The sequence below is a fragment of the Babylonia areolata genome, chromosome 19 (assembly GCF_041734735.1).
Source record: "Babylonia areolata isolate BAREFJ2019XMU chromosome 19, ASM4173473v1, whole genome shotgun sequence".
Classification (NCBI taxonomy): Eukaryota; Metazoa; Mollusca; class Gastropoda; order Neogastropoda; family Buccinidae; genus Babylonia; species Babylonia areolata.
This window is the reverse complement of record NC_134894.1, coordinates 42,807,222-42,829,721: the sequence shown is the minus strand read 5'-3', so window position 1 is coordinate 42,829,721 and position 22,500 is coordinate 42,807,222. Positions and strand designations below refer to the sequence as shown.

General features: G+C 44.1%; 1 protein-coding gene across 1 annotated transcript in view; it reads right to left on the bottom strand.

The window, feature by feature from the left end:
• The window catches only part of LOC143294177 (oxysterols receptor LXR-alpha-like), a 153,386-nt gene that overhangs the window by 112,365 nt on the left and 18,521 nt on the right, over positions 1 to 22,500 (bottom strand). The window contains exon 2 of the mRNA XM_076605608.1: positions 1 to 28. This exon is cut by the window's left edge and continues 739 nt beyond it. The gene's annotated coding sequence lies outside the window, so the exon portion shown is untranslated. The remainder of the gene's footprint in view (positions 29 to 22,500) is intronic.

Sequence of the window (22,500 nt, the reverse complement as noted above, 5' to 3'; positions counted from 1 at the left end):
CGTTTGTTGGGTCTCCCCGGTCGCCTTGCTGGAACACACAAATCAATACACCGATCAATCAATCGATCAGTCCATCAATCACCCAAACAATCATTCAATCCATCAATCCAACGGCCGATCCATCATAAACCCATCCATCAATGGTGCCTGTGGCAGTAACATGTTACTCGGTGAAAGGCTATCACTTCAATGAGATAAGACAAGGGTGAACACGTTAAGGTGTCAGTCACCATCACCGTGATGTTATATCTTGACAGGAACTTCCTCTTGGGGTCGTCATTACCTTTCATCACCCAAATCAATGACACCACGTAAAAGAGCACACACACAGATGCAAGTGCACTTTAAGTTCCTGCAACGCCACACTTACCTCTCGGGTCACTATGGCTCAGCGGTCGAGGGGTTAATCTTTATCTCACCAGCTGTGGTGCCAACACAGCGCCCACGTCTACGTGTGCAGGTGCAGAATCGTAAGTACAAACAACGAGACTAAAAATAAATACAGCTCCAAATATTTGGATGACCACCACATCACACCACTGGCTATCTCAGGACTGAAAACAAACAGCCTATACCAGGTTTGGTGGGGAGGGGGGGGGGGTGGCGGGGGGGACAGAGAGAGAGAGACAGACAGACAGACAGACAGACAGACGGACGGATAGACAGACAGACAGACAGACAGAGAGAGACTGAGAATCTACAGTCCGTAAGCATGCTGTCTTTTCATTGCTGTGGTTTCAAGATGATTTCAGTCACCACATACGTACACCTATAATCACCTCAAAAGGAGCCAGGATTTCGTGAAATAAGACAGTGGGAGAGGGGATACTTGGGAGAAGGGAGGGTACGGTGTGTAGTGGGTTGGGGTGGGTGGTTTGTCATGTTGCTTGTGACGTAGGTAAAAAAACAACAACCGATTTTAAAATTCCATTAAAAGAAAAGCCAGGACAGTTCCGCTGGATTTGGAAGACAACAAATTGTCATGGGGGGCAAGCTTTGTATAATTCTTATAGCCAGGACACTTTAGCTCGATTTGGCACAATCACTTTCCTATGGTGTTGTTCTGTATGATCCTCCTCCCCTCCACCTCTTCCTCCTCTTTCTTCTTCTTCTTCTTCTTCTTCCAGAACACTGTCAAGAGCCATCCTGGAACCTGCACAGGAGAATTGCTAAACCAGATTCCCCCAGCTCTGTCGGTTGTGTTAACTCTCTCCATACGAACGGCGAAAGAGACGACGTTAACAGCGTTTCACCCCAATTACCACCATCAAAATATTGCAAGCGGAAGGCTCTTACACTGAAGGGGTGAATGTTGACAAAGAATACCACAATTCTGACGGCGGAAGCTAAAGGTTGGGTCATTCAGACACCCACTGGACATCCGAGGGGTCTGTGTAGAGGAGAAGAGAGGACTGGCCGTACTGAGTGAGTTAAAGCCTGCGCCCCTGCAAATAGGTTTCCAGTTTCCCGTCCATCCTGCAGTTTTGTCCGTCCTCTTGTGTGTGTGTGTGTGTGTGTGTGTGTGTGTGTGTGTGTGTAAAATACTATGTCCACAACGGCTCGCTCTCACCAACCTTCCTGAGCAAAGTGTTTTTCTGTGTGCCCACTAAGCTATGTATGATGAGATACGTGCATTATTCAGAAGCACCGAAATGGTCTTGACCGAGTGGACATAAAGTGTGAACAATCCTGTCTCCATACTCAGCTGCCGGTGACAGGTAAATATATGTTGGGTTTTTTTGTGTGTGTTTTTTTGTTTGTTTTTTTTTGTCGCAAATCAGAGAAAGTTTCAGTTTCAGTAGCTCAAGGAGGCGTCACTGCGTTCGGACAAATCCATATACGCTACACCACATCTGCCAAGCAGATGCCTGACCAGCAGCGTAACCCAACGGAGAAAAAAAATCACACATCTCTCACGTTCCATTAATGTTGTCTCCCTGTCTCTATGCCGAGTGTCTGACGTTCGTTCCTCATTTTGCTTGTGTGTGAGCATGATTTTTTTTTCTTCTTCTTTTTTTTCTTGCAATTCTTTGCATAATTCATGCACAACCGCCTGGTTTGGAGTCTCAACACGTAATCCAAACCGTGGTCCAAAAAAACATTTCCATGTAAACCGCAACTCTCCTTCCTTTCTCCTTCCCTTGTCTCCCTTTCCTACCCCCCACCCCACCCCACCCCCCCTACCCCCACAGACCCTCCACAGCCCCCCTTCACTCCTCTTCCCCTTGCTTCTCTCCCCTTACCCCCTTAACTACACCCTCCAGCTCTCCACCTTCTCCCCCCCCCTCCCTTTTTTGTTTTAACCAGATGTGGTGCAGATGATAATGATCAATCCCCACGTTTTAAACACCTCCTTGAGAGTGAAACTGAATCTGGAAAACGTGCTGTGTGGCCATAGGATTTTGTTGTTGCTGTTGTTGTCTTTTTGGGAAGTTGGAGGGGGTGGGGGGCGGGGGGAGAAGAGAGGCGTGGGTGGGTGGAAGGGTGTGGGGAGGGAGGGAGGAAGGGAGGGAGTGGAGGAAGAGGAAGATTGAAAGCATCTTCAGTCCCTGCTCCGTAGTTGTTCGATGTCTCTCCAGGAAAGCATCGATCGATCGAACTCAGTACAAGTTCCCGGCACGGCGTTGGCAATGCAAAAAAACACAAAAAAAAAACAACAACAAAGAAACAAAAACAAAAAAAACATGACAAACTGATTGCAAAGTCCGCAGCCAGGTTGCATACAAGCGATCTTTTTAGCGACTGATAAATTTGCTTAGCGTCCAGAAGAATTTTTACTGGGTCTGAGGGATGAAAACCGTCGACTCTGGGAAATTTCTTAACGCTAAAGCAAGCTCAGTGCCCTGCCCGGGTTTTATGAGTTATCTTCCAGGCACTGCCAAGTTTGCTCAGCGCTCAGAAGAATTTTCCCAAGTCTGCGAAATTGATGATAATAATAATAATAATATTGATAAAAACGTTGACTGTGTGGGAAGTTCTAAACGCTAAGCGAACTTAGCTGCTGATAAGATGGCTTATGCAACCCGAGCAAGTCTTTATGACTTTCTTGTCACAGTGGTGGATGTCTGCAGAGCTGAGCTGCATCAGCGATCTTTGCATGGAGCACTAAGTCTGTTTTAAGCATTAAGAACTTTCTTAAGTCAACGGTAAAACTACAGACTTTGGAAAATATTCTTGACCAAGAGCAAGTCTACGATAATGACCAGCCACCGCGGAGAAAGTGGTTAGCGTCGCGGACTGACGGCTGGGAGGACGCGGGTTCGAATCCCAGCGGAGTTAGGTTTTTCGGCCCGCGGCCGGCTCCTGCCAAGAGTTCAGTGTACTATGGGCTTGAAATAATGGGAAGACTAGGACCACACAGTCAAGTATCATCCAATTCACGGATGTCTCTTTGGGTGTGCTGCTTGCATTTCCTGACCAACACTGCAAGTGTCTGTATCTCTCGGGCCTGTCTAACGCCGGGATATCTTTATGAAAAGAAGAATAGAGTACAACCTTGTCACGTATTCCCAAATCTAAATGGATCTCCATAGCAACATCGTCTCATCACCATTTTCCTCATACACCATCAATAAAAGAAATGTCCCAAAATTTAATGGCCTGTGTGCTGTGTGTGTCCTCAGTTTCGACCCTCCTCCATTTCTGTGCTTGTGGCGAGTCCTATCAAGGTCTTCAATGCTGGCAGATTCATGGAGGGACAGTCGTTAGGGGGACATGGTGGCGGTCTCCACATTTAGGGGGGCCCTGAGGGGGCCTGGGGGGCTTGGGGGGGGGGGGGGGGGCTCACTCAGTTTGGCTCCGCGACTAAGCTATTATTGTCCTCAGTATGGGGTGCAGTAGATGGTATCACAAGCACATTAAATATAGAATACGTCATTACTGAACATCAACGACGTGACCCAGCAGCATGAGCAGTGCAGGGTCTCCTCTGGTGTGTGGCCTCTAGGCGACCATACATCGACAGTTCCAGGTGGACTGCCGACCGCTGGGACCGCGCGACGGACGAACCCAGCTGTGAGGGTGTGTATGGAGCAATTGGAATGAGCGGCAAGGGAGCAATGCTACTGAAACGGCGCACATGATGGGACAGCAACACAACAACAACAACAACAAAAAGTCCATGATAAGTCTACAGACTTTGGGGGGGGAAAAAAACACCTTAAGGCTAAGTAAATTCAGCTGCTGCTAAGATCTCTGGTGGAACACAGCCCTGGTTTTCGGAAGTCATATTCGGTTTCGTCCCATGCTTCATGACCAATACTGACTGGGCCGAATCAGTGATGCGACTCTGTCACACGAGTTTCGGGAAAGAAAATCGTTAAGATCGAATGATCAAATTAAAAAAAAAAATAATAATAACAAAACACACACACACACACACACACACACACACACACACACACACACACACAATTAAAGAAGCACTGGACTCACTGAGGAAGAACCGAGTTTAATATTTGAAAGTATCATTGTCCCCACCGCACACCACAGGTGGTAGGTAAGCAGGCGTTGACGCAGAATATGTATATACTCTGTCATAACAAGTAGCGATCCATTAACGGTAATGGTGATAGTGAGAATGAGGTAGAGGAAGAGAAGAAGGTGGAGAATATAATGATAATAGTAGTTATAAGGATAACGAAAATAACGAGCAGTACAAGAAAATGAGGGATTTAAATAAATAAAAAGGAGAAGATATATTCATTGCATCTTTAATTGATAAAGAATTGCCTTTTTACAATTCAAAGAGGAAGAAGAAGTTACAAGGGCACTTTAAATAGAGGCTGACTATAGAAAAGAAAGAAAAACCGCTCAGTGGTCTAGAATGAATGAATGAATGAATGAATGAGTGAATGAATCTTTATTTTCCAACGGTGAAGATATTAGCACTTTGGCCGATTTACACATCTGCCCTTGTTCTAAGAGACACACAAACATGTACGCATAAAAATGTAGTTATACTGAATACTTAATACATGTATAATGTACGAGTATAACACAGCGTCAAACTGAGAGACACAACATCGCTCACATCTGTACGGAACGGAAGCGAGTAACACACACACGTACACACGCACACACACACTAACACACACACACACACACACACACACACACCAAGGAAAAAACAACAACAAAACCCTAGCATGAATGCTACACATGAATGATTCAAGTGAAATTAACACAGAAAAGTAACGATAAAATTTTAAACACAGATGTAAGAGACATAAAAGGCAGCAAATAAGGCGACGGGTAATAGGGATATGGACAGATAGACACATTATGTGAAAGACAGAGAGAGGGAGAGACAGAGGGGAGAGATACAAGAAGCAAGACCGTAAACTTAACATACAAAAAAAAAACTGTTATAGAGAACTTGTAAATCAGAAAACACCCAGACAATAAGCATGTGACCAAACGAAAAAAACAACACAAGAAACGTCCACGGAAACAAGACCTCATTCAATCACAATCGAATGAAAAACATGCAAAACGCAAAAGCAAATATCGCTCAGAACAAACACATATACATCTGATTTACCAAAAGAAAGAAATTCTAAAATATAAATAAATCAAGACAAATGCCTACCGTGATAACGTCTCATTACACTTGCCTTACCTTTGCATTCAACATCTTTTGCGTGGAGCGGCAACGTTTGAAGTTTAAATACCTGCCCTTATCAACATCTTTATCTTTTGAGCTAGCTTTTGGCGGGGGGTGGGGGGTGGGGGGTGGCGATGGGGTAGGGATGGAGAAGGTTAAGGTGTGGGAGGGAGGGGAGGGAGGAGGGGGGGGGGGGCGGATTCGTGATTTCAGGCAATACATTGGGACATTCATTTACAGCCATTTCTTTAATCAAGTAAATATCTATTAGGGAGGACAACAACAACAACAACAACAATGACGGACAACAATCACAGGCAGGCACGAGCGAAAACAACAACAACAGGGAAAGAGACAGAGAAGGAAAGAGACAGAGACAAGAGAACGAAGAAGAGAGAGAGAGAGGTTTTCAGAGACTGCGATGGAAAGCCATTGGCCTGGCAAGGCGCGCGCGTGCGCGAACACAACACACACACACACACACACAACGAACGAACACACACACACACACACAACGAACACACACACACACACACACAACACACCCACCCACCCACCCACACAACACACGCACACACACACACAACACCCCCCGCCCCCCCCCCCCCACCACACACACACACACACAAGGAGGCACCACTACCAACACACACATACCCCCCACCCTCACCCCCACCCCCACACACATAGTTACACACAAACACGTACATAGATCAAGTACTAATTTCCTCACAATCGCTGCCATCATATGAGAAAAGGACTTTTACACACACGTCGACACGTTGAGAACTGCCCACGACATTCAATCCCGATATTTAGTTCAGTCACTTCCATGATGGGGCTGGTACGGTCTGTGTCACTAGTGAATGCGTTGGTTAGATGGTTGATTACATTGATAGAGATTTGACCGGTTGGTGTTACATATATTCATATATGTATGTATATATATATACATGTTTATATATATTTATATATGTGTGTGTGTATGTGTGTGTGTGTGTGTATGTGTGTGTGTGTGTTGTGTGTGTATGTGTGTGTGGAGCGGGGGGGGTGGGGGTGGGGGTGGGGGCGAGCGTGCGCGTGTGAGTGTGTGGAAGACAGTGAGGGAAAGATTGTATGTGTCTGTGTAAGTGTTTGAGAGAGAGAGAGAGAGAGAGAGAGAGAGAGAGACAGAGAGATAGAGAGAGAGAGAAAGAGGGAGACATACAGACAGACAGAGACAGATACAGAGAGGCAGAGCGAGAAACAGAGAACGAACGAACGAACGAACGAACGAAAATGTTTTTTTACGAACTTTGGCCATGGACCACAATTCAAAACCAAGGGGACTGGGGGTGGGCATGGGAAGGGGTATCATCATAACGCTTGAAAAGCATCACACAATTTCCATACTGTTCATGGACCTGACATTAATTTTTACTTAATTAGGTCTGAGTCGATGGTTTCGAAACAGAGAGAGAGAGTGTGTATGTAACTGTATGTGTTTGTGCGTGTTAATGTGTGTAAAAGTGTGTGTGTGTGTGTGTGTGTGTGTGTGTGTGTGTGTGTGTGTGTGTGTGTGTGTGTGTGTGTGTGTGTGTTGGATGTGTGTGTGTGTAGGTAGTGGGTGGAAGGTCGAAATGGGTGATCGGTGGATGTATGCGCGTGTGAGTGTGTGCTTGTGTATGCGTGTGTGTGTGTGTGCGTGTATGAGTGTACTCGAACAGCAAGAAGTCAACATGCCGCCAATGAGTAGATTTTTCCGGCCCGACAAGTAATCACCCACTGTTGGGGGTGGACGTGACGGAATGTTAATTAAGCATCAATATCAAGTGTACTGTGTCACAATGAGCACGTTACATACCCTATCATTTCGCGCGTACTGCAGTAACAATATTTTGTTACACCACCTCACTAGACACATACTTTGAGCTCCTCGTGACTCAGCCAGCAAAGGCATAGAAGCTGCATAAGTATGAAAATTCCCCCACGCGGATACACACACACACACACACACACACGCGCACGCACACACGCATAGAAATCTGCACAGACAGACAGACACACACCCACAACCCACACGCATACCGAAACGAACAAACACAAAAAGCAAATGTGCACGCACACACACACATACACAAACACCCAAACACACACACACATGTAGAATGGTGCAGTGGTCAAATGGTTAGAGCAACAAATTTCCGGAGTTCGATCACACACACACACACACACACACACACACACACACACACACACACACACACACATCCACACACTCATCAAGAACACAAACACACAAATTCATACAATCCCCTGCCCCTCCCACCCCTGCTCCCATCCCTTACCCCACTACCGACAAACACACACACACACACACACACACACACACAGCTATACAGTCATAGTGGTATCGTCGGCGCATTCCTCGCACGCTCAGAGGAAAGACTGAACTACCAGACACACACAGCCAACGAGTCGCCGCTGCCCCCCTTTTTTTTTCCTTCCTTCCTTCCTTCCTTCCTTCTTTCCTTCCAATCCTCATCGCCCACTAACAGATCCTGTTGGTTTATATATATATAAAAAAAAAAAAAAAAAAAAAAAAAAGCTAAGAAAACAACAAACAAATCAATAAATAAATTATAAAAAGAATAAAATGAAAAACAAAACGAAACAAAAAAACAGGATCTGCGGGTGCTAGTTTTTCTATGAAATCACCCATCAGCTGAGCTGCAACGAAGCCGTTCGGCTTTCACTTTTGTGTTGACCATACAGCGCGTATTAAAAAAAAAAAAAAAAAAAAAAAAAGGAACCCACGATGGGGATGACGCTATTTCCTGGCCATATGCAGTGACAATGCAACACACTGTTACCAGCGGTCACCACTGCAACTGCGACTGCATCTATTACTATTGCTGCTTCTGCTACTCTCGTACTATTACTACTACTACTACTACTACTACATCAACAACAACTAGTAGTAGTAATAGCAATAATAAAAAGAAGAAGAACAAGAAGAAGAAATAAATAAGGCGTAAATAACTAAAATAAACGAATCTTCACAAATACAAACTTCGACTTTTGGCAGGTAAACGAAACCGTACCAAAGCTGCGACACACAACAAGAAGAAGCAAGCACGGTGGCGCTGCTTTCTGGTGACGCATTCCAGATTTCAAAGTGACAGAGAGAGCAGTCCCCAAAATTTATGCGTCTGTTTCGCGACCCCGTGGGAACAAAAAGAACAGGAAAAAAAAAAGAAAGAAAAGAGCGAGCGAGCGAGCGAGAGAGAGAGAGACAAGACAAGACAAATTCTTTATTATCGAGGATAATAGATAAGCACTGGCGCGCTTTTTTTTTTGCTTTTTTTTTCTTTTCATCCAGTCCCCGCCCTGAAACAGGGTCCACACTACAAAAAAAAAAAAACTACATTAAATATGTCACTGCGTGCACTACACAATGCTACTTGAAGTGACAGAATGCGAATACTATACTACATAAAGGCATAAGTATGGTAAAAAAATAACACACACACACACACACACACACACACACACACACAGAGGCACAAACATGGTATTAATAATCGACTTAAAAAAGACAAAAGAACACACCATACACACACACACACACACTCTCTCTCTCTCTCTCTTTATTATAGAAATGATAACACTCCACCAATTCCATGTTTGTTACAACAAAATGAAGACAGGTGTGTAATAAGAGATGTCGATATGTTTATTTACTATGCCTTTTCGTTCCAGAGAGGAACTGATGTGAAGTTCAATTCAGAATGTTATAATAATCAAATTGCGTGACAGAGCAATTATGTTTAAGTTCTGTTGAATCTGGTTTTTCCCTCATTTCTTCAATCGTGATCTTTATGTGTACGTGTTCTCATGTGGACAGGCTGGTGACCTTCGCATTAAACTTCCTCAAGTTCCTGCATTCCTGCGTTCCCTCTCTCTTTCTCACACACACACACACACACACACACACACACACACACACACACACACAGAGAGAGAGAGAGAGAGAGAGAGAGAGAGAGAGAGAGAGAGTGGAATGGGGTGCAGTTTATTCCTCCACATGCAGTTTATTCCTCCACATGCCTTACAAAGTCTTACAAAGTCGCAGCCATGTTCTGACTTCATGAAGGGTGTAAACCTGAAAGCATTAATCGAACTGAAGACAGAATCTGAAAGCATTAATCGAACTGAAGACAGAATCTGAAAGCATTAATCGAACTGAAGACACGCCTTGGCAGAATCGAACAGACGTCAGTTTGGACGTCTGATCCAGTGCGTTAACCAATGATCAGGGCTGGAGGCTCCGTTTCGACACGGCGTTGGTGCTGTCCTTGGGAGAGGTACACTTTTCCTCGCTCTACTCACCCAGGTGTAAACGGGTATATATATATATATATATATATATATATATATATATATATATCCGACATCGGCAGGGGAACTGGGATTAATTAATCAAAACGTCGGAAGGAGATGAGGAGGATTGGACCTCGCCTTCCTATGCCGAGCCTTGGAAACAGCGGATGATTATGAATTCACTGTCCCGATGGCCGAAGAGGGCTATGGGACCTTAAACTCATCCTTCTCTCCCTCTCTCTCTATCTCTCTATATATGAATATATATATATATATATATATATATATATATATATATATGTATAAACTGAATCTCAAGATCACCAGATCACGGTTGTTGTTTTGTCTGTTGTTTTTTCTTGCCCCATCAACTGCATGCGCACCATTCCAGTGGCATTACTACTCCCACACGCCGCTAGTCCCGAGTTCTGTAGGTGTTAAGATAGGTCGGGAAGGACCGACACTGCTAGCAAGCCGAGTCACTTCAGTGCTGTCTTGCTGCTACATAGTGTCAGTTCCGACTCGGCAGGAATAAACGAGGCAGAACACAGCCAGCCAAGCTCCCTGCTGAAGACAACAATCGCTTTTCACCGCGGACGCCACTTACAATGTCCCCCACCCTCCACTGCTGATGACAGTTAACTCTCTCCATACGAACGGCGAAAGAGAAGACGTTAACAGCGTTTCATCCCAATTACCACCATCAAAATATTGCAAGAGGAAGGCTCTTATACTGAAGAGGTGAATGTTGACAAAGAATACCACAATTCTGACGACGGAAGCTAAAGGTTGGGTCATTCAGACACCCACTGGACATCCGAGGGGTCTGTGTAGAGGAGAAGAGAGGATTGGCTGTAATGAGTGAGTTAATCGCTTATTCGCGGAGGAGCAATACTTAAGTGAGCACCCCCTTTGCCTCCGGAGTCAGTGGAGACTGTCGTCACGTCACATCACATCCCTCCCGGCAACCAACGACAACCCCACCATGAATCTGCCAGAACAGCCAAAGACCTTGACAGCAACTCATACCAAGCATGTGCGAAGCAGACGGCGATCGGAACTGTTGTCTCGGGGGCAGTTTCTTAGAGTGAATGAAGAAACTCTTCTCTCTCTCTCTCTCTCTCAGATTGCTGACACGGACCGACAGAGAGAGAGAGAGAGGTAGATATGTGTGTGTATAGATAGATTTTTTTCTTTTATCTGAAATGGACAAAAATGTAATATAACACAATTCACACTGGAAAAAAACCCCCCAACTGTTATGGACCGTTGCTGCCGCTATTGTTACCACTTCAACAACGACCACGTCGACTACTACTACTACTACTACCACACCACGACGATGACAGTTATCATTATCATCATCATCAGTAGTAGTAGTAGTAGTAGTAGTAGTAGTAATAGAAGAAGTTATTGTTGTTGCTGCTGTTGCTAATGTTGCTGCTGCTGTTGCTTCTGCTGCTGCTGCTGCTGCTGTTGCTGATGTTGTTGTTGTTGCTGCTGCTGTTTAGAGCGCAAGCAGTGCCAACCGGAGACAGGGTCGCCGGTGCCAGAGCTGGATCGTGTAATTTATCACCATCGTCTAAGCGTTGCAACGACGCCACAAACATGCTGTGTGATTGATGACACAGCTGAGCCATAATGAAAAAAAAAAAAAAGGACCCCTCCAGATTTCCATTCCAGACACAGTTCCGTCTTCAGACAACAATGGTCTGGCAGCATTTTTGGCACTCTGCCCCAACCGGTTCCAGTGAAATTAGAGATTCGTCCATCATTCGGAGCGTGCATGCAGCAAAATATGCATACTCACACACACACACACACACACACACACACACACACACACACACACACATATATATATATATATATATATATATATATAATCATATAGACATCTTTGTGTGTGATATACATCTGTGTGTGTATGTATGTGTGAACCCCACGCGCATATATATACACATACATCTCTCTCTCTCTCTCTCTCTCTCTATATATATATATATATATATATATATGTGTGTGTGTGTGTGTGTGTGTGTGTGTATTTATTTATACATATGTGTGTGTTAGAGAGAGAGAGAGAGAGAGAGAGAGAGAGAGACAGACAGAAACAGAGACAAAGACAAAGAGACAGAGAGAGAGAGAGGGAGAGGTGAACAGGCGAAACGGAAAACAGCGGTATGGCGAATCAATCAGAACAAACAGCGGTATGGCGAATCAATCAGAACAAAGTGTCAAAACTCTAAGAAGACATTCGTGGTGGAAGTGGCACGATAAAAGAATACGCGAAAAGGGAATAAAATGAATAGTTGAATTGTGGACCTGCTCCTTCCATCGCTTATGATGTTAATCTCCCCTCCGACCAACATCATCATCATCACCTTCCTTATTAACTCACTGAGTACGGCCAGTCCTCTCTTCTCCTTTACATAGACCCCTCGGATGTCCAGTGGGTGTCTGAATGACCCATCCTTTAGCTTCCGTCGTCAGAATTTTGGTATCTTTGTCAACATTCACCTCTTTAGTATAAAAGCCTTCCGCTTGCAATGGTGGTAATTGGGGTGAAACGCTGTGAACGTCTTCTCTTTCGCCGTTCGTATGGAGAGAGTTAACCTCCCATCCCTTCCCCCCCCCCTCCTCCTACCAACCCGCCCACATCTCCCTCGCCCCATCAACACTGTCAAACTGCCGTATTCACTACACTCAAGCTCACACGACAGACAGACTCGCACACAACGTTCGCATTCTGACTTCACTGTTACCCAGGGATAAACAACATAACCACGTAAAGACACTCCTTTCTGATTATTAACAATCAAAGAAAAATAACAGTAATGTTCACATTTTCCCTTCAGAGATAAATTATATGAAAAGTACAATCCCAGAAAACACAATCAATAATTTCTCTTCTCTCTTCGCTTCCCGTTATAGTTTTTAATCATTATGACAATTTTCATTTGTTTCATTTCACGACCGTGTTGTCAGTTGGTGCTTCCCAAACATCTTTCGGTGGGCGATATAACAGCCAAACACCTTCGTCCGAAAACAGGCCAGGCGCTGAGGATCCTGAAACATCCTCAGAACCTAACTGTAGTTAAATCGAATATCTAGTAAAAATAGTACTCACATGACTTGCGTCGCCATTCTCGTTTTACTGAACCAATGAAAATAAAACATCGAAATTCTCAAAATTTAGATTAAACGATGTCACCGAATTTCTCATTACCAAACTCGAAATTACTGACTCACCAGTACTTCAAAATCAGCTTCCCTGAACCCCCACAGTTCAACAAGGCTATGTCTCACATTCTCTCTCAGAATGGTAACTGTCTGTTATATGACTCTCAGACCCCAAGGTCTATTTTTTCCCAGGTCACTCCTGTGACCAGTTCAGCTGTGCGCAGAGAGGGAAGTGGCAAGAGATCTCCCCAGAAGTGAAGAATCTGTGTACCTGGGCAGCACAGTCAGACACGATGATACAGCAGACAGAGACATCAAGAGCTGTCTCACCAAGACTAATAATCTACCTTCAGAACGCTGAACAACGTATGGAGGAGATTTCCCCCAATACAACACCAACACAAAGGAGAAAATGTACCAGAGTTAGTGTACTTTCCACACTGACTGTATGGCTCAGAATGCTGGAGAAGGCCTTAATGATAGAACGAAGCTGTCAACCATCAATCAAAAAAACACACACAAAAAAATCGAAATTTCCGGCGAATCCTCTGGCTTGACCCTTTCACCGCCAGTCAATTTAGAGTACAAAATTCCCTTGTGGTATAAACACAGAAAAAAAAAAAACAGTGGCTAAGAATAGCTGGGGATTCTCCCTGCGATGTATAAAAAATATGGCCTATCCTACCACAGAACATTAAGAGCAGTAGGTTCATGGATAACAGACCAATGAATGGCCACCTTTCGGTGACATGGGTCCTCTATACCACGCCTGTGCATTAATGCGAGCTTGGCGGTGAAAGGGTTAACACCATCTACAATCAACAACCACCCACTCGCTCTGTGCCATCAAGAAAGACCACCATCATCATGAGTAGGCAGGCGGTGGAAACGGATTGGACACGTCCGGCGAAGAGACCAAGGTGACATTACCCGGATAGCCTTTCAGTGAACACCAGCAGGTAAGACGCAAAACGATAAAATGAAAAATGACTGCTGAGTTTATATATAAAAAAGCACAAAATGGAGAAAGTTTATAAAAAATAAAAATAAAAAAAAAAAAAAAAAACAACAACAAAAAACAACAACTGTGGGTTACTGTAAAATAAGACTCACTTTTGATAAACGGTGTCCTTATCAAAAGTGAGTATGCTTAGTTTTACTACCCACAGTTTCTTTACAAACTTTCTCCATTTTAAGACGCAAGAGAGGCCGGCCAAAGAACGCCTGACGCAGGCAGAATTGTCGAAGGAGAACTCAAAGACCCTGAAGCGTACCTGGGGTACCAGTCACAGACTGGCCAATAAAATCAGACAAGAGAGGTGGTTCTTCGTTGCTGCCCTACAAGCAAGGGGGCATAATGGACAGGAAGTAAGCGAAGCAAGTAACCTCCCCTCCACCCGTAAACTCCCTCTTCCCTTTGCCTTCACGTCAAGACATCAGAGATATCAAACCAAAAACACAATACCCACACAATTATCGTCACTATATTATTTGTATTACCGTATGCACGCATCTGCCCTGTCTTGTTCATGCGCAGCTGACAAAAAAACAACAACAAAAAACAAAAAGAAAAAAAAAAAAAAAAAAAAAAAAACCAGACAGACAGAGACAGAATAAACAGAACAAGAGAGGCAAGGCCTTCAAGACTCACTTGTGATAAATTAAGTCCCCTAGCATTAATTACAGAGTAATTTCCCTTTTTTACTACCTGCACCAAAACGTTTGCAAAATAAATAAAAATTCCATGCTTAGCAAAAGAAGTTCCTGTTTAAACAAAAAAATGATAATAATGACTCCTCTTGTTGTTGTGTCAGAATAAGAGGTCAAAGTGCCAAGTTTAGAGAATACAAAAAATAAAAATAAAAAATAACAGTAAATGCAGTTTGCATATAATTAGGCTTCTTTTTTTTTCTTTTTTTTTTTTTTGGTGCCCATCCCAGAGGTGCAATATTGTTTTAAACAAGATGACTGGAAAGAACTGAATTTTTCCTATTTTTATGCCGAATGTGGTGTCAATGTTTAAGTTTACCACGGACACACAGACACACGGACACACACACACACACACAGACAACCGAACACCGGGTTAAAACATAGACTCGCTTTGTTTACACAAGTGAGTCAAAAAAGAGGTCGTGAACTGACGGGAGGAGGAGGGGGGCTGGGGGGAAGACTGAAGTGTCGATGTCTGCTTCGTCCTTCTCTCTCTCTCTCTCTCTCTCTCTCTCTCAATTTCGTTTCTGGGTTATGCTTTCTTTTCAGGTTTAATTGTCATTTTTGTTGCCTTTTTATGACTTGATTTTAATGTTTACAAGTTGATTGCTGTTGACATAATCTGTAACACACACACACACGCGCGCGCGCAATATATATATATATATATATATATATATATATGTGTGTGTGTGTGTACATTATACACACACAGACACACACACACACATTCACACACTACCACCACCAACGGGCACATACACACACACACACACACACACACACACACACAAAGAGAAAGAGAGACAGAGACAGACAGACAGACAAAGAGAGACGTAGACAGGGAGACAGAGACAGACACACACAGAGAGACACAGAGATCCTTTTTTCAAATATACACGCAAATAAACTATCCATTAAAAAAAACAAAAACAAAAAAAAAAAAAAAAAAAAAAAAACCGACGGTGTTGAAAGAAGACAAGCCGATGTGTTGTTGAGGAATAATGATAAAATACGAGAGAAGAGAAAAACAGCAGGTTGGAAGTTAGGGGAAAGAGTTCATTCAGAGGACAGTGCGGTAAGGTACAAGTGGAATGAGAGGTGGGTGAGCAAAAAGTTGGGTGCAACGGGGAGAAGGGGGGGAGCGGGGGTGATGAGAGGAACGGGGGATGATTGGGGCAGGGGTGGGTGTGATGGGTGATGGGGGGAGCGGGGTTGATGGGAGGAGGGGGGTGATGGAGGGGGGGGTGATGGGGGCAGCAGGGGTGCGGAGGTGATGGGGGAAGGGGGGAGCAGGGTTCATGAGGGGAGCGGGGGTGATGGGGGGGAGCGGGGGTGATGGGGGGAGCGGGGGGTGATGGGGTGAGCGGGAGTGATGGGGGGAGCGGGGGGTGATGGGGGGAGCGGAGGTGATGGGGGAGCGGGGGATGATGGGGGGAGCGGGGGTGATAGGGGGGAGCGGGTGGGTGATGGGGGGAGCGGGGGTGATAGGGGGGAGCGGGTGGGTGATGGGGGGAGCGGGGGTGATGGGGGGAGCGGGGGGTGATGGGGGAGCGGAGCGGGGGGTGATGGGGGGAGCGGGGGGTGATGGGGGAGCGGAGCGGGGGGTGATGGGGGAGCGGAGGCGGGGGGGGGTGATGGGGGGAGCGGGGGGTGATGGGGGAGCGGGGGGTGATGGGGGGAGCGGGGGGTGATGGGGGAAGCGGAGCGGGGGGGTGATGGGGGAGCGGGGGGTGATGGGGAGGGAGCGGGGGGTGATGGGGAAGCGGGGGTGATGGGGGAGCGGGGGGGGTGATGGGGGAGCGGGGGGTGATGGGAGGAGTGGGGGGTGATGGAGCGGGGGGTGATGGGGGGAGCGGGGGGTGATGGGGGAGCGGGGGGTGATGGGAGGAGTGGGGGTGATGGAGCGGGGGGTGATGGGGGGAGCGGGGGGTGATGGGGGAGCGGGGGGTGATGGGAGGAGTGGGGGTGATGGAGCGGGGGGTGATGGGCAGACAGACAGACAGACAGACAGAGACAGGGAGATAAGGAGACAGACGTAGATAGACAAGAGACAGAGCCAAAGGGAAAAATGAAACGAATTATTTTAGCAGGAAAATGAGAAACGCTATGTACATGTCCCCCCCAATCCCCCCCCCCCCCCCCCCCCCCCCCCCATCTCCCCGGCCGCCCCTCCCCACCAGTCTTGGTTTAAGAGAGAGAGAGAGAGAGAGGGAGAGAGAGAGAGAGAGAGAGAGAGAGAGAGAGAGAGAGAATGTGTGTGTGTGTTGGTACCGTATTTGTAAAAAAAAAAAAAAAAAAAAAAAGAAAGAAAAAAAAGTGACATGAATCCTGTTGGTGACGAATTTCTTTTCATTATGGATATTCGTAAAAAAAAAAAAAAAAAATAAAAAAAAAAATTAAAAAAAAAGTTTCCCTATAAATATGTATGTCCTATGTCTGTATTTTCATTTTGCGAATTATTTTCTGCAAGCAAACGGGTTCTCCTTAGAACTTAAGAGAGAATTCATAAAGACTTGACAATCTTCCCCAGGGTATGTTCATGCAGTAAGAAGGAATGTTAACTCTCACATTACCTTAACTGATGCAAACGTTATGATAATCCTAGGGTATGTTCACGCAGTAAGAAGGAATGTTAACTCTCTTTTTACCTTAACTGATGCAAACGTTATGATAATCCTAGGGTATGTTCACGCAGAAAGAAGGAATGTTAACTCTCTTTTTACCTTAACTGATGCAAACGTTATGATAATCCTAGGGTATGTTCACGCAGTAAGAAGGAATGTTAACTCTCTTTTTACCTTAACTGATGCAAACGTTATGATAATCCTAGTTGTGTTCTCGATCGTGCGCTTTTCTAAACGTCTTCTACGATGCCCGAATAAGGGACAAAGGTTAATCAACATCTTGAATCTATGCGTGTCTGTCAGCGCGCAAAAGCATCTATTATTACGTGCAGCACACATTTCCAACTAAACATCCTCCAGCTGTATTTTTTATGGTTGTGCGTAACTTTCGATTAAAAAATTTTTTGTACCTTGTTTTCATAACTTTCAATTTCTTTTTTGGTATCTTGTTTTATGTACCACGTGCCCCCCCCCCCCCCCCCCCCCCCCCACTCTGCTCCCCCACTAGCCACCCCCCCTCCCCCCCACCCCCCCAACCCAAATATTCCACTTTGACCCCTGGTTACATATGACAAACAAGGAGACCTACCTTCTTACTTATGGGAAAGACGAGCCCTTTCTATTCTTACAATCCGTTTTTAAGTTCTACACTGGCTGTGGTATGGGTGGAGTGTGTGTGTGTGTGTCACTGCGGCAAAAAAGGCTGCTAGCTGGATATAATAATAATAATACTCCCCTCTTCTCGCTGTCATCAAGTTACGAATGTTTAACACCAACAGTACAAAACCACACACGTTCTTTTTTTTTCGTTTGGGTGACCCTGACTCTCCCCCCCCCCCCCCCCCCCCCCCCCCCCACCCCCCAGCCCCCACCCCCTCTATCCCCAGCCCCCCGCCTCGATTTGTTTTGTCTGTGACTGTGTGGCGTGGCGTGCGGTGTGTATACATGTACAAAACGGGCCGTCCAAATTATATAATGCAATGTGCTGCGACGGTATGTGGGTGAACTTGACACAGAGAGAGACAGACAGACAGACAGAGCGATAGTGACTGTGTGTACACCTATCAGTGTGTGTGAGAGAGAAAGAGAGAGAGACAGACAGAGAGAGAGAGAGACAGACAGAGAGAGAGAGAGAGGATACTGGCATTATTTCTTCACAAAAGATTCACAAAAGCACCGCGAGCGCGCGTACACACACACACACACACACACACATTACAACCACTACACAGAAACGCACACACATACATGCACGCACACACACTACAAACACACACGCATACACACACACGCACACACTACAAACACACAAATGCACACACATTTACGCACGCGCGCGCACACACACGCACACGCGCGCGCGCGCGCGCGCACGCACGCATAGAGAAAGAGAGAGACTGAGGCAGAGAGACGACAAAGAGACAATATACAGACACGACAAAGTTCTCTGAACAGTTAAGCGCAATTCCAAGCTCTGTATTTTATTCTAACTGCACACACACACACACACACACACACACACACACACACACACACCACACACACGCACGCACGCACGCTTGCACACACACACACACACACACACACACACACACAAATACACACACACACACACACACACACACACACAAATACACACACACACACACACACACACACACACACGCACGCACACGCACACACACACACACACAGTTTTAATTATCCTTTCACTCCTATTGGAGTATGGAGGATTACTACAAAATAAACTTTTCATGCCCAGAACAAACATTTCCAAATACACAACAATGTCACATACAAGTTGAAAACAACACAAATGTCTTTCAACTCCAAAAGTATAACTAGGCAACATTTGCAAATCTAATCATCTTACTTACAGCTAAAATGACTTTTTTGCCTCCTTTGAGCATATTACAAAATTTAAAAACCGATTTTGGAGACAATATTTTTTAGGAACATATCTATTTCGTAACTGACCATAACTGGGGCATTCCACTATAAAATGAAACTCATCACCAATCACAGACATGTTACAAACCTTACAAAACCGTAACTCTCGTGGTATGCCTTTGTGTCTCCCTGTTTCTATTTCCAGCTTATGATTACTACTTCGAAATCTGAAGAAGCTGATAACGTAATTATCAGGAATTTGACTTATATATTTTTCTCTACCAAATCCACTTTTGAAATTTCGATAAAACAAACACTTGCTACTCGCCTTTAGTGCATGTCTCCACTGATTTTGAAAACTATTTCTCAAAGCAATGTTGACATTCATGCAGAAAGATTCCCTCTCCAAGAAGAATTGAGCATCCCAAACACAGTCATACCCTGCTTCTATTAAAATTTGTCTGATACAACTCATCCATTTTAAAGTATAAATACCATTTCGATATAAGTAAAGTAATATCAAATAAATTTTCCCAGAATATTTTTCTGCGCTTGATATCACTAAGCTGGTCCAAAATCGAACTAATCTCATTTTCACTAACACACTAATTGGATAAATACCAGTTTCTCCATAAACAATTTGGGTCATAGTATTTCTGTTTAGTTTGAACAAGCGTTTCAAAAATTTCAATTCTAATTTTTCAAGTATATCTACATTTTCATAACCCCATATTTCTGCACCATACAACAAAATAGGAACAGTCATAGACTGGTACATGTCCAGAATGATATGTAAAGGTAAATCTTGATTTCTGGCTGACTGAAGTAATGAAAACATAGCTTTTTGGCCCTGTTCATAAATCATTTTTTTTAGCTTTGTAAAAAGTTCCGTTCCTACTAAATTCGATGCCAAGATATTTAAAAGAAGAATACACACGAATGTTCTTGCACCACCGATGAAGGCGACAGGCCGAAAGGTTTAGGAAACAGTCATCTTGTTTTATAGGTTTGTCCTTTCTTTCTTCCTACTTTCTTTATTTCATCCTCCCCCCCCCCACCCACCTGCCCCCTTCGCCCACCACCCCCACCCCCACCACCCCTCACTTCTTCCCCATCTCAGCAAAAAAGAACCCAAAAAAACAACGCTGTGTACAAATAATCAGCAATAACAACAACTAGGCAGTTTGTTCGTCTTCGTCACGTCGTACTTCATTTTCTTGTTCCTTCCTTTCTTTTTCTCTCTTTCTTTCTTTCTTTCTATTTTTTTTCCCCTTCATAATGTCGAGTCGTGTACAAATCATCATCACCAGTAAATAAATACAGCCCACGACGTTTCCTTGTTCCTTGTTCATATCCAGCCTTCATTTCTTCCTGTACCTTCTTTATCATCTTCTACGTTTTTTTTTTTTTTTTGTTTTTTTTTTCGTTTTGCTTTTCGTCTTTCTCCGCATCGTACTGATCCCCTTTTATTCCTTCCTTCTTTTTTTTCTTTTTTTTTTTTTATCATCTTCTTCTCCTACTTCTTCTTCTCTTCTCTTGTCTCAGCTAGCAGAGGATACGAACTACCAACAATGACTGCAGCCATGGTTTCTTCTTCTTCTTCTTCTCTTGTTCCTCCTCTTCCTCCTCCTCCTCCATCCCCCTCCTCCTCCTCCTCCTTCTCGACCTCTCTCCCTTCTTCTTCGCGTTCCTCTTCTTCTGCTGTTTTTATTTATTTTATTTTTTTAAATTAATTAATTAATTTATTTATTATTTATTTGTACGCTTATAGTTGACTTCATCAAGTTTTTGCGCCTTATACATATTATTATTAGTAGTAGTAGTTCTTTTTTATGTATTTATCTGCGCTCAGATTCTCTCGCTTCCTAGGCGGACGCGTTACCTCTAGACCATCACTCCACTATTTACCGGGATGGCTTGAATTTTTCACGGTGTCTTTCTTTGATAAATTAATTCAATGTCTACTCCCAAATTGAAATGATGCAGTCTATCCGAAAACGGAGTATGGCTGCCTACACAGCGGGGTTAACTCTCTCCATATGAACGGCGAAAGAGACGACGTTAACAGCGTTTCACCCCAATTACCACCATCAAAATATTACAAGCGGAAGGCTCTTACACTTAAGAGGTGAACGCTGACAAAGAATACCACAATTCTGACGACGGAAGCTAAAGGTTGGGTCATTCAGACACCCACTGGACATCCGAGGGGTCTGTGTAGAGGAGAAGAGATGACTGGCCGTACTGAGTGAGTTAAAAACGGTCATACACGTAAAAGCCCACTCGTGCTACATACGAGTGAACGTGGGCATCGCAGCCCACGAACGAAGAAGAAGAAGAAGAATCCGTCTTTTAGTTTGTCGTTCTTCTGGGAAAATGGTCCTTTTTTACCGTTTCCTTCTTTCCTCATTATCATTATCATCACCATCATCATCATCATTATTATCATTACTACTACTACTACTACTACTATTAAAATTATCATCATTCATTGCTATCATTATGTTGGTGTTGTAACTTTACTGTATTTTTTTTTTTACTTCACACTTTTGGTAGGAATATATATATGAAAATACATCCATCATGCTTACGAACAAGGGAAAAAGAAGAAAAAGAAAAAAAGAAAAGAAAAACAAGTGCAAGTTCAGTCCATGGGCTATTATCATCCAGTGCGTATTTCAGTCGCTCTCATTCCACACTGACCTATAACTCATAAGGGAAAGTTTCAGTTTCAGTTCAGTTCAGTAGCTCAAGGAGGCGTCACTGCGTTCGGACAAAAAAGCATATACGCTACACCACATCTGCCAAGCAGATGCCTGCCTGACCAGCAGCGTAACCCAACGCGCTTAGTCAGGCCTTGAGAGAAAAAAAAGGGGGGGAATAAATAATAGATAAGCTTAAATAAATAAATAAATAATAATTATAATATAGAAAAAGGTAGTAGTAATAATAATAATATAAATTAAAAAAATAAAATAAAATAAAATAAAGGATAAGGGAAAGGGAAAAGGGAAAACGACACAATACCGACACTTAGAGATGTTGCTACAGCAAACAGCATAACCATCCCTTTTTTTTTTTTTTTTTTTTTTTTACACAATTCAGTACAATAATCGCATA